Here is an 11,796-nt window from a genome sequence, read left to right on the forward strand (position 1 = left end):
TTTGTGCTCATCGCTTGGTGTTTAGAGTCCAAAAGCACTGGATTTTTCCAATCTTGCGAGTCCTCAAATTTTGAGAATCTTCTCTATTATTTCTTTCTTTCTTTTTTTTTTTTAAAATTTTTATTGGGGAATTGGGGGAAGGGGAACAGACAAGTTGCTGTCGTTTTGTTCTTCAGTCTAGTTGTGGAGGACGTTGCTTCACTGGCCCAAGTTGGCACCATCATTGCGCTTTTCCCGGGGGAGGCAGATCAGTCGCCGGCTTCTGGACGGCCACTCACGCTGGCTGCGGCTGCTCATACTGGCTGCTGGCTACACACAGTAGCCCATGGCAACCCACTGCCACAGGGACTGCAGCCTACGCCGTCGCCGGCGACTCACGGCAGCCCAGCTCCAGGTTGAGCTGTTGTTCAGCATCTTAGCTGTAGAGGGCAGTGTCACTGGCCCTCATATGTGGGATCCAAACCGGGGCCCTCTGGTGTCCCAAGCCAGTTCTAACCACCGCGCCACTCGGCCGGCCCTTCTCTATTATTTCTGCTTAAAGTCTCCAACTCTTTCCGAAACTCGTCTTCTAGCTGCTGGTAGCTGCTGCATTCCTTAGCATGTGGCCATGTCATTCCAATGTCTGTCTCTATGGTCACATGGTGCTCCCCTCTTTGTGGTGCATGGGTGTGTGTGTGGGTGTGTGTATGTGTCCTTGGAGCTCCCCTTAGCATTTCTTTCACTTATATCATGACTAACATTTCATCACAGAACCATAGCAAACCCAAATTTGGGTACAACCAAAGCTCACAATGTAAAATAATGAAAGGAGGGGCATTCTCAGGGCTCCAACTGACAGGCTCCCAGTCCCATGATTCTTATTAGCTAAACATGGTTTCCTAATTTATTCTGCTGCTGAAAGGATCTTTCTACCCCTTCATGCCTTGATGCCTCCTTGAGGGCTTTGGGGAATTTTTCAGACATAATTGCTCACCCTAGCCTCCCGCTAAGAACTCCGAGTGAGAGGGGATTTAGGGGCAGAACTCTGAGCTGTGTCCTTGTGAAACAGAGAATGTCATCCCCACCCTGGAGTAGCCTCATTGAGGAAGTAAACAAAGTTAAGGAGTGGGTTTGGGGGTTCTAAGAGGAGAGGAAATGGGGAGAACACCTGCTTCTTGGTCTGCTGTCTCTACTTTGGTAAAACAAACAAAAGCCCAAGATTTTCACAGACATGAGCTTATCTTTGTCTTTTCATAGACATTTGAGGTTGTCAAGTGAATTGTCTTTAATGCTTCCCGCCCCCTCCCAAAGAAGACATAGTATCAAAGGACTGAACACACTCAATTTCATGAACCAATAAACACAGCTTTTGCATTAATTACCCTTTTTAGCTCCTTCAAAAAGAGTGACAAGTGTTATCAGAAAGATGTTCATTATTGCCAGGCTTTATCTGATGGAAAAGAAAGTCCCACCAGCCACAAACTGTGAAGATTTCCAAATGAGGACCAGCTGTCAATTAAGGGAACAGGGCCGGCTGCTCCCAGATAGTCCCTCGCGCATTTTATTAGCAAGAACAGGCTACTGGTAAGACTTCTCCTTTGTACAGCTTTCTCTCCATTGGTGGCCTGGATCAATAGGAAGCCAGCATTTCTGGTTCTGGGACTGATACTCAGTTCAGGTGTGTACTGGTGTCTATTGGTCATGACCATACTATGTGACCTGTACCCTGGTCCATCACTGAAGGATCCAGGTAAGGGATCAGTCTTGCCTAAGCTGGATCTGTCAAAGGCTCCTTCCGATGCCTAATGGTGGGGCCTGGAGACCAACTTCCACTGAAGCTGAGCTGAGGTTACAGCAAGAGTTGAAGAAAGAAGGAACAGTAGTTTCTGCTTCTGAGACACCAGGGGCAATAAATAAATTCCAATCAATTCCTTTTTCTTTAAGCTAGAAAGGATTGATTTCTATTTCTGGCAACCTAAAGATATCAAATTAATATTTCCTTTGGGATGTAGCTTAGAAACCACCAAGCTAATTATACTTTCAACATACTGCTGAAAATGAACCCTAAATCCTCCTGGAGACAGACCTCAACATTTATTTTAATTTATTTCATATATATATATATATATATATATATATATATATATATATATATATATATATATGGAGAGAGAGAAAGAGAGGGAGAGAGAGAAACAATGTATACCCATTTAAGAAAGAAAAAAACTGTATTAAAATTGTAATATTGAATATGTGTCGAATAACAAAAGATGAGTACAAGTCATGTGTATACATTTTTTGGCACCCCTGGTATCTACGTGTATGTGTGTATATTACTTTCCTGTGACCCCTCAAAAATGTTTTCAAGAGACTTAAGAATTTATCACACTCTACACAGAGACTTGACCTGTTTCTTACTAGAGTGTAGAGTGCAGTTGGACTTGGGGATGTCTGGCTGAATATAGAATGTTAACTAGAGAACAGAATTAGAGCGACTCCTATGTTTAAGCATCCAGAAACTTCCCTTGAACACCCCCTACCTCACTGCTGTCCAAGGCAGCTTCACAGAAAATTCCCCTGGCACCTCAGACGGTGGATTTCCAGCAAGATCTATAAGCATGGCTCCACACTGACTTCTGTTCTATCCTCTGAGCCACTGCCATGCCCTCCCCCCCATGAGGTCTGGGTCTGAGTCCTAGAGGGGTCCTTTCCATGGGGGCTCTATCTCGGCTCTCAGGGTAGTGGCTGCTGTGTATCTCTATAATTCCTGTATTTTTAGGGTTTTCTTCCTTCAGACTCAGACAGGAATTTTCCCCCATCAGGTCTCTGGCTCTCAATCCTACGAACTATACCACTGAATCTCCTGGAAGTCCAGTGTGCAGACAGCAGATGATGGGACTTCTCAGCCTCCAAATCGTGTGAGACAACTCCTTAAAATAAATCTCATTTTATAATCTCTTGGTTCTGTTTTTCTGGGGCACCCTGTCTTACACACCCCACTTTAGAGATGAGGCAACCGTGGCTCAAATAAGATGAACAAGACACCTATACTCACACAGCTACTCAGTGGAAGAGACAGAATTAGAATACCGATTCTGTCTGACCACAAGACTGCTCTCCATGATCTGGAGATTTCCACAGCCCACACAATGCCTGGAGACGTTAGCACTGTAACACGGCAACTGCAGATCGTGCCTTTCGGCTTAATGTCTTCTAAACCTGTGCTCTCAAGGTGGCCTGTGGCCCTACGCCAGCTTGCAAACTGTTTGTTACCTATGTGCAGTGAGATAAATACAAATACTGAGATGAGGCATGTAGAAAATTTTATAGTGCTACAACATCCAGGTCCATTGCTATTGTATTTTACAAATGTACATTTTCACACACACACAAAACGACAGTTAAGAAAAGAATAACTAATTCCCTTCCCATAGATAATTTTCTAAGCCCCCAGATGAAGTATTAATGTACCTCTGTAATTGTTGCTACTCTTTGAATCAGATGTTGAAAACCTATTGTCAGGTTGGGAATAAAAGGAGATTATAGCTGGTAAAATTGTTACAGATTGTAGGCATGCAATAAAGCACACATGAGATTAATTATCTTTGTATACCATTTAGAAGCATACAGATCTATAGAGACTTACGGAACCTTTTTTGGACTTCACAATGTTTACTCATATTAGTATAAGCACCAATATATTCCCTGACTTCTGTACCAATAGTCAATTAGGGAAATTTCAAGTAGGTCATCTAAATCAAAATGAAAGTAGATATATTTAGGTATATTAAATTATTTTTGATTCAAGGTGTGGTATAAGTATGTAAATATATCCAAAATATAATAATATGTATATCACATATGTCCTTAGGTCTCAATGTATTTCCTCTTAATAACTTAGTTATTAATACATTAGCTAGTCATCGTGTATTTACTGAGTGACTGCTGTGTGCACTGCTAGGCTTTGTGGGTGACTCATAAGTGATATGAGTAGCCTTGTGGGGTCTCTAATCTGACCCAATCTCAGTACTATGAAAAGCAGGGTAGAAAAGCAATAATGAAAGTCAGTGGTTAACAAAGAATTAAATTCTGTGGGATAAATGACAAATATTCCAGGAGTTCAGAAAACACAGAGATCAGTAAGTGCGGGAATGATCAAGCCATAGAAAGGGAGGATTTGAGTTGGTCCCTGACCATGTGTTGTGGCTAAAATGACCTGATTTGAGCAAGAGCAGAAGTAGTACAAAGCTACCCAGATGTAGAAATACTTTAAACTAGGATGATGCTACAAGAAATACCTTGGTGCAGCTCATACATAGTGAAATTTAGAAAGGGAATACCAGAGTCCACTTGATCACCACCCACAGCACATAAATTCTGCCTTTCCTTTAGAATTTAAAAGCTGTCACCATGGAAGTGGGAATGCGTGTTGTAGACGTTCTTCTTCAGGAAATGTAAAAGAGGCCTGTAGGATCCGTCTGGTAACTTTTTCTTTGACTGATTCTACGTGACTACTAAGTGGAGGCATGATTACAGATGGGGCTGAAGAAGACATTTCTGGAGAAGGTTGGAATAAATTCATTTATAATTCTGCCTCCCTTACAAATGTTACATTTTACAGAATCTCCTGGCCAAAGAAATGAACTACCTGTATAATAACAGTTTCCCCTTAAATTTCCTTTGAAACATGTTCAAAAGAAAACAAAAACTTAAACACATTACATATATCCCTGTATTTTTAATTAAGAGGCACTAAATATAGTTACTTTTGTTGGGAGGAGAGAATCCAGGAACACAAAGTTTATGCCTCTATATTTCATGGAATGGATTGGAACTTTTTTATGTTAAAAAAAATATGTTTAGATTTAGAATATTTTGCCATTGTTCTTGCTGTCAGGTTTTATTTTTTTTTTCTTAAATTATCATTGGTGTCTTTGCTTTTGCAACTGCTCTTTCTTTATCCTCTGTTATTTACTGTTTGTACTGATGCAGACTAATAAAACATAACCAAACAATTGGAATTGTCTAGAATAAAGGTAAACATTTTGAATGAAAATGTGAATTACTCTTCAAGAACTTTAGGTCTTTGACATATATTACTTGATCTTCTATTTGAAAAATATACTACCATTCTTTTTCAGAGATTATAAAAATAATTTATTTTCATCATAGGAAGATGAAAAATCGAAATAGATCATTCAAATGATCGTAATGCCATTTCCTGGAGACAATTTGATTTCTATATCGCAAAGAACCTGAGGGGGACTTCTAGTATTGTAGTATCATCAACTCTGTCTGTCGATTCTCACTTGAGACAGACCTTAAGAAGAAGACTCTGATTCCCAGGAAATGTGACCCTCCATTTCTGTAGTCTGCAATTTGATGTCTTCAGAAATCTTCTACCCCACTCCTTCTCCCGGCCCCAGAGAATCCAAGTTTCTAAGTGCAATCATAAGGTAGAGAGGTACACCTTTTCTTTTTCTTTTTTTTTTCTTTTTAAAGATTTTTATTGGGGAATTGGGGGGATGGGAACAGTGCTGGGGGATTGGGGAAGGGGAACAGACAAGTTGCTGTCGTTTTGTTCTTCAGTCTAGTTGTGGAGGACGTTGCTTCACTTGCCCAAGTTGGCACCATCATTGCGCTCTTCCCGGGCGAGGCAGATCAGTCACCGGCTTCTGGACGGCCGCTCACGGAGGCTGCTGGCTGCTCACGCTGGCTGCTGGCTACACACGGTAGCCCATGGCAACCCACTGCCACAGGGACTGCAGCCTACACCCTTGCCGGTGACTCACGGCAGCCCAGCTCCAGGTTGAGCTGTTGTTCAGCATCTTAGCTGTGGAGGGCAGTGTCACTGGCCCTCACATGTGGGATCCGAACCGGGGCCCTCTGGCATCCCAAGCGAGTTCTTAACCATCAGCCACTCGGCCGGCCCGAGAGGTACACCTTTTCAATTTGCTGTGCACACCCTAATTTGTTGTCCTTAAAATTCTGGCATTTTTTAAAAGCACAAAGTCACCCTCATTTTAGCTAAATATATTCCGTGTAGAAAAATGTTGTTACTTTCAATCTTAAAAAAATCAATTGAATTATAGTCACTTTTTGGTCAATGTTCCTATGGAAATAACACTGTTAAGAAGAAAAAATTGTTCAGCCTTGGTTAAAATTAAGAGGAAATGTAGCTCCCAATGGTGGCTATTGTAATAAGCCTAGGGAGAAAGTGTCCTGCTAGCATAAGTCTCTTATAGTTGTACAAAGATAAAGGATAAAAGGTGAGAAAATAGTAACATTCCTTGAAAACAGGATCGTAGGGAACAAAGAGCATTGATAAAAGATGATCCCAGGTAATAAAAGGTCTCTCAATTTAAACCTCTCCTGGTCCTGTCTCTTTATCTCTACTGAGAGAGGGCAGTGTGCTTCCTGAGATATTTAACCATGAAGTTTCTGTTTAAACTCTCAGTAATACAACTTTCAACCATAAAGCATATAAAGATCACAAAGCTCATAAATATTTTTGATTTATGAAATCAAATGCAGTCCCATAATTTATGAAAGGGTGCTCCCAGCCTTATCCTCGATAACCCTTTCTACTGGACATCATTCACTGCTTGCTGTTAATCAGATAACCTTACATATCATCTTGTCCTTGAAGATGCATGAAGTAGGTGTCTGCAGGTTCTAATCCAAATGCACAACCAGAAACCCTTTTTCTCCCACATTCCTGAAATCTGGGCTGTCATCAAAATTTCACTGGACTGGAAAAGTCTGAGGGAAACAAGGAAATGGTGCAGTCATTCAACAAATAGTCATGGAGCACCTACTATGTGCTAGATAAACATAGTCCCTTTTCCCAACATTAAATTTATTTTATTTTACAGACTCATGGATTCTGATATTATGTTCTTCCTACTGTTTGGTGTTAATATATGGTGATACAAAATGAAATTGGCTCTTTTTAACATTCTTACTTTGCGAAACAAAATGTTGACCGATCAATGCCAGTCTCCAAATTCATTTTTGCATGTTTACTGCTCCTTGAAAACCACAACAGCCACAACTACTGATCTTGCTCCTTCCCTTCCAGACTATGTTTATTCATGACTATATCTCCAGTTTAAACCAGTGACTGCCAATTTGTATTGATTAAATAAATGATTACTGGATGGATGCATGGATGGATGGATGAAAGTGTTCATCTTTCTGACCCAGACAATTTACTGATTAGAAAGACTAAGTTGGACTAAGCCAGAGAACCATGCAGATGCGCCTAAATGGACCAACATCCTTTAATAATAATAATGATAAATAATGACATTATCATTATTATTAATTGCTTCACATATGCTATCATTGCTCTAAGTACTTTGTGTATGCTATCCCATTTACACCCCAAAATAGGGAAATGAATCTCTAAAAAAATATAGTTTTATAACCCCATTTTATAGAGAGGAAACTGAGTCACAGAGAAGATAAGAAATGTGCTTCAAAAGATGCATCCCAGATTCCATTCTGAATGACCACATTATACTGCCTCCGTTTTATAAAGAGAACAGCAAGAAAGTGAACCAGAAAGGAGTATAGAAAATTCACCTGTGGGGGCCAGCCAAGTGGCTCAATTGGTGAAGAGCTTGCTCAAGAGTGTGAGCTCTGAGCAACAGGGTCGCCGGTTTGATTCCCAGCCCGAGCTGAGCTGCTGCTGAGCTGCCAACAGGTGGCAGGATGGCTCAGCTAAAAAAAAAAAAGAAAAGAAAATTCACCCGTGACTTCAAGTCCACACACACCAACCTCATTCATAGCAATGCCACTCTATCTTAATCATAACATCAAGCAATGTGTATTTTATTTCCAGATTTTCTCCTGCGTGTTTTAGGCATGTGCCTCAGAATCCATTCTATCCTCTGCAAGGTCTAGCATTATGTCATGCTCATAGTAGGCACTCAAAAATATTATTTGGATTCAATTAAGTTATTTTGAAGTTTCTGAGATTCACATCCCACAGGTGCATCCTGAAAACCCACACGACTAAAGAAATCGAGCATGAGATTAAAGCACAAAGAAGCAGAGGGACAATTCCTGACATCATGGAACGTCCTGAGGGATGAAAATAAACGTATACAAACCACCCGAGGCTCTGAAAAATGGATCAATTATGTCAGGATAACCAGGGAAGTACCCCAACTCCAGCAAAGCTTTGAGCAAAATCCTCATGATTCAGTCCTTTCTCGGTGGTGCATTGAAAGCACACACACCATTAACAGTACTTAACCAACGGCTTTTCAAAGTTACATAAATTATTGCCATGACAACTATTTTTTTTAGCAATAAAATTATGGAAACTGTAATTTGCCTGACAGGTAGAAGAGCTTTATCATTTGCTATTCAGAATGAGTTTAATGTTTACCCCCTTGGCAGTCATCACACAAGGCATCTGTGTAATAATTCAGGCATTTCTGGCCTTAGAAAAGGGGCACCCCAGAGGAACATGGGAGGTGGGCTGTTTGGATTTCAGGAGGCTTTGTCCCCAGAGGCAGACACAAAAATGATGGTTGGAGTTCCACAAGTATCCACAGATGCCTAAATAACCCATAATTTGGCTAAATTGGACTACTTTGCAGGGGAGCAGGGGTTGGGTATTGTGTCTATTTTCATAATTAAACAGCAGAAAAAGCAATAAAACTGAGAAAATAAATTCAACTTGAAAAAGAACCTCTGGATGCTGTCAAGGCTTCAAGGCTGACCACGATGCTTTGCTACTTTACCCTGTTAATGAACTTCATCTCCAGCTACTCCCTTTCCGCTCCCATCTCACAGGCTTTTCTCTCTTCCTCAATCTTTGCAGGCTGCTCTGAGCTCAAAATCTCTGGACGTGCAGCTGCTTCTGTCTTTGAAGCTTCCCTCTGCCACTAGCTTCCCCACATCACCTGGCCACCCCTTACTCATCTTCAGATCAGACCCGGGGCCATCCAGATGAGATCAGGTCCCCCTTATAAAGTGGCTTAGCATCCATGGCTGGCACTCATGCGTTTAACTCAATCCTAACTATTAGGAATGGGTCTAGTTGCTTGTTCTAAGTACTTCTTTAACCCTGTCTCCCGAACTCGACAACAAGCTCTATCATGTCTGGGACACTGTCTGTCCTGGCCACCTCTATGTCCCCATCAGCTAGCACAGCCTGTGTGTTTTAAAAGCAATCTTGATAAAAATGCAACATGCACATGATTCTTACATTGTGCAGTGGTTTGAGGATGCTGCCTCAGAAAGGTAACAAAGGAAGAGAAAAAGGATCTTCCTTAGATGCCAAAAAAGAAGGGAGGTTAGATTTTCCGCAGTGGAATAAGCGTTGGGGGGAAAAATTGTCAAAAGAAATGAGCAAATACATTCCCAATCCTCTCATTTCAAAAGGAAGAAGCAATTTGTAGGTAAGACCCTTTGCATCATACAAGTCCTAGAACTGACCAGAACGAAGTGTCATGCCAATAGCCTAAGGCTGCCAGAATCAAGGAAGTAACAGGGCTACGGCATAGGCTGAAGTCAAGACGTACCTGGCAATTCATTTGTTTAGTGCAAACACAAACTAGGGTTTGCAGCTCAGGAAATGACTTTTCAGAGAAGTACAGTAATACTTTGGTTTGCGAGCATAATTTGTTCCAGAAACAAACTACTCGTATTGCAAGACATTGCTCGTTTACCACATTAAAATGTATTAGAAATGTTTGCTCGTCTTGTGGAGCACTCACAAACCACGTTACTCACAATCCAAGGTTTTACTGTATTTCTTTGACTTGATAAACATAGTTTAGTTTAGCTTAGCTTATTTTTTATCTTTTCTTCATTCATTTAATATTTTTTGTTTTTCTAGCACTCACTCTTTTACCAAGACCTGAACCAGGTCTCAAAGATACAAGATTAAAGAGACAAACTCTGTTGGAAAACTCATAATGAGCAAACTGGACAAATAATTATGGGACAGTGTCCAAGTCCTGTGTGGAAATTGATTCACATAAAGAAATCATTAATGGGCTTGTCTGAAGGAAAGGGGAAATGTGAACGTGTTGTGGGGGGAGGGATCATGAGCGCCACCACTGGACTGAGGTGGCCTTTAGGCTGAGACAGAGGAAAAGGTGCTCCTGGGTGAGCGAGGGAAGGGCGTGTGCTGAGCAACCCGTGTGGCAAGAGGCTAGATGGAGGTACAGTTTTGTTTTGTTTTGATCTCACACTATTTTTCCCACCCTCCCTCACATCCCCTCTCTCTGGTGGGCTCCAGGGCTGCAGGGAGAAATATGTGCTTGCTCGTAAAGCAGAAGTTGCCTTCTGACCTTCTCAGCTAAAGTGTAAATAAACCACAGCTGTGCCACGCAAGAAGGAAGAGAGGTCCAAAGAGTGAGAAAGACGAGACCTTCCCAAACTGGAATGAAGGTTAAGGTAAGAGGGAAAGATGAAGGTTTCATGGGTCTGAGGTGGTACAATTTGAGCGGTCTTTTAAAATACGAAAAATTATAAATACAAAATTAGATAAAAATCAATTTAGATGAAGAAGTCACCACAAATTACAAATTTTAAAGCCATTAAAAAAAACAGAAAACATCACAAATCCATAAATACACTATTTTTATGGGTGAGCTGCCCTACACAGCTATAGAATACCACTTTCGTTTACATTTTTAAGCTGCATATAATTTCTTCAATGATTTCTTCATATGACAAATGTGTATGTTCTACAGAAAAGGTAGATAATTCAGTATTTCTTCTAGCATGGTCAATTGAATTTGGGTATATCATTATATTTTGTTGTCATTCGAAGTTTAGAAAAGCTTCTTTCAGCTTACAACTTCTTTTGCTATTATGTAAATTTTTAGAATTATTGTTAAATTCAGGAAAACCTCTATCAAGTTTCTACTACATATGAGCTGGAAGAATTCAGGTCATTTCAAGTTATTTTTTTGCTGTGACCAATTTTAAGGACCCTTTTAATTGATGACATCCATTGATCAGTTTATCATCAATGTCTTTATTGCAGTGTTGTATTATTCATGTATAATATGAACACTGAAGTCATTATTTTTTGTCAAAACAGCAAGAAATTTCAATCATTTTCCAATATGTTCATATGAGTTACTGCTCTTCATTAATTGGATTATTAAGCAATACAGGGGCATAGTCATGACTTCTGTGTTTCACTACCTCTCACACAGAGAGAATTTTTGGCTCACAAAAGAATTAAGTTATTCATAGGGTTTCAGCGAGAACAGTAGCATACAATAACAGCCAAATAATCACATTTAGTATAGACTCAACAACAAAGTAGCAATATTGGGTATCTGGTTTACTTATTTAACATTAAGTTTGATACATTTTCTCATTATTTCATCCTGATAAATGATGTGGGATAGTTAAGTCACCTTTCCTTTTTTCATGTTGACATTTTTTTCATGTGCTTGTACAAAAGTGAATCAAACATAGTGATGTGTTCAATAATTCCCATTATTTCAGTAATTATAATTACTTAAAGAGCACCACTTTGGATAGCACCCTCTAAAGGGCAAATCCTGTTCACTTAGAAATGTAATAGGCACAGTTACTCTCTGAATGCTTAAAAATACTAAACGTTACCAATAAAACTGACCATTCTCCCTTCTCTGTTCTTTAAGGTGTTCATCTAAGGCATTTGTATATGATGTGTAATTCAAGTATCTTCTTGTCTGTGAAGTCCTCCTGTCTTTCAGGAGGTTATGTCTACCTCATTAAAAAACTTCATAAATTATACAGTACAATGTAGCGTCTTATCTTGGACTTAACTAGCTCATAATCGTTTGAACATTG

Source organism: Hipposideros armiger, unplaced genomic scaffold (genome assembly GCF_001890085.2).
Source record: "Hipposideros armiger isolate ML-2016 unplaced genomic scaffold, ASM189008v1 scaffold_206, whole genome shotgun sequence".
NCBI classification, from domain to species: domain Eukaryota; kingdom Metazoa; phylum Chordata; class Mammalia; order Chiroptera; family Hipposideridae; genus Hipposideros; species Hipposideros armiger.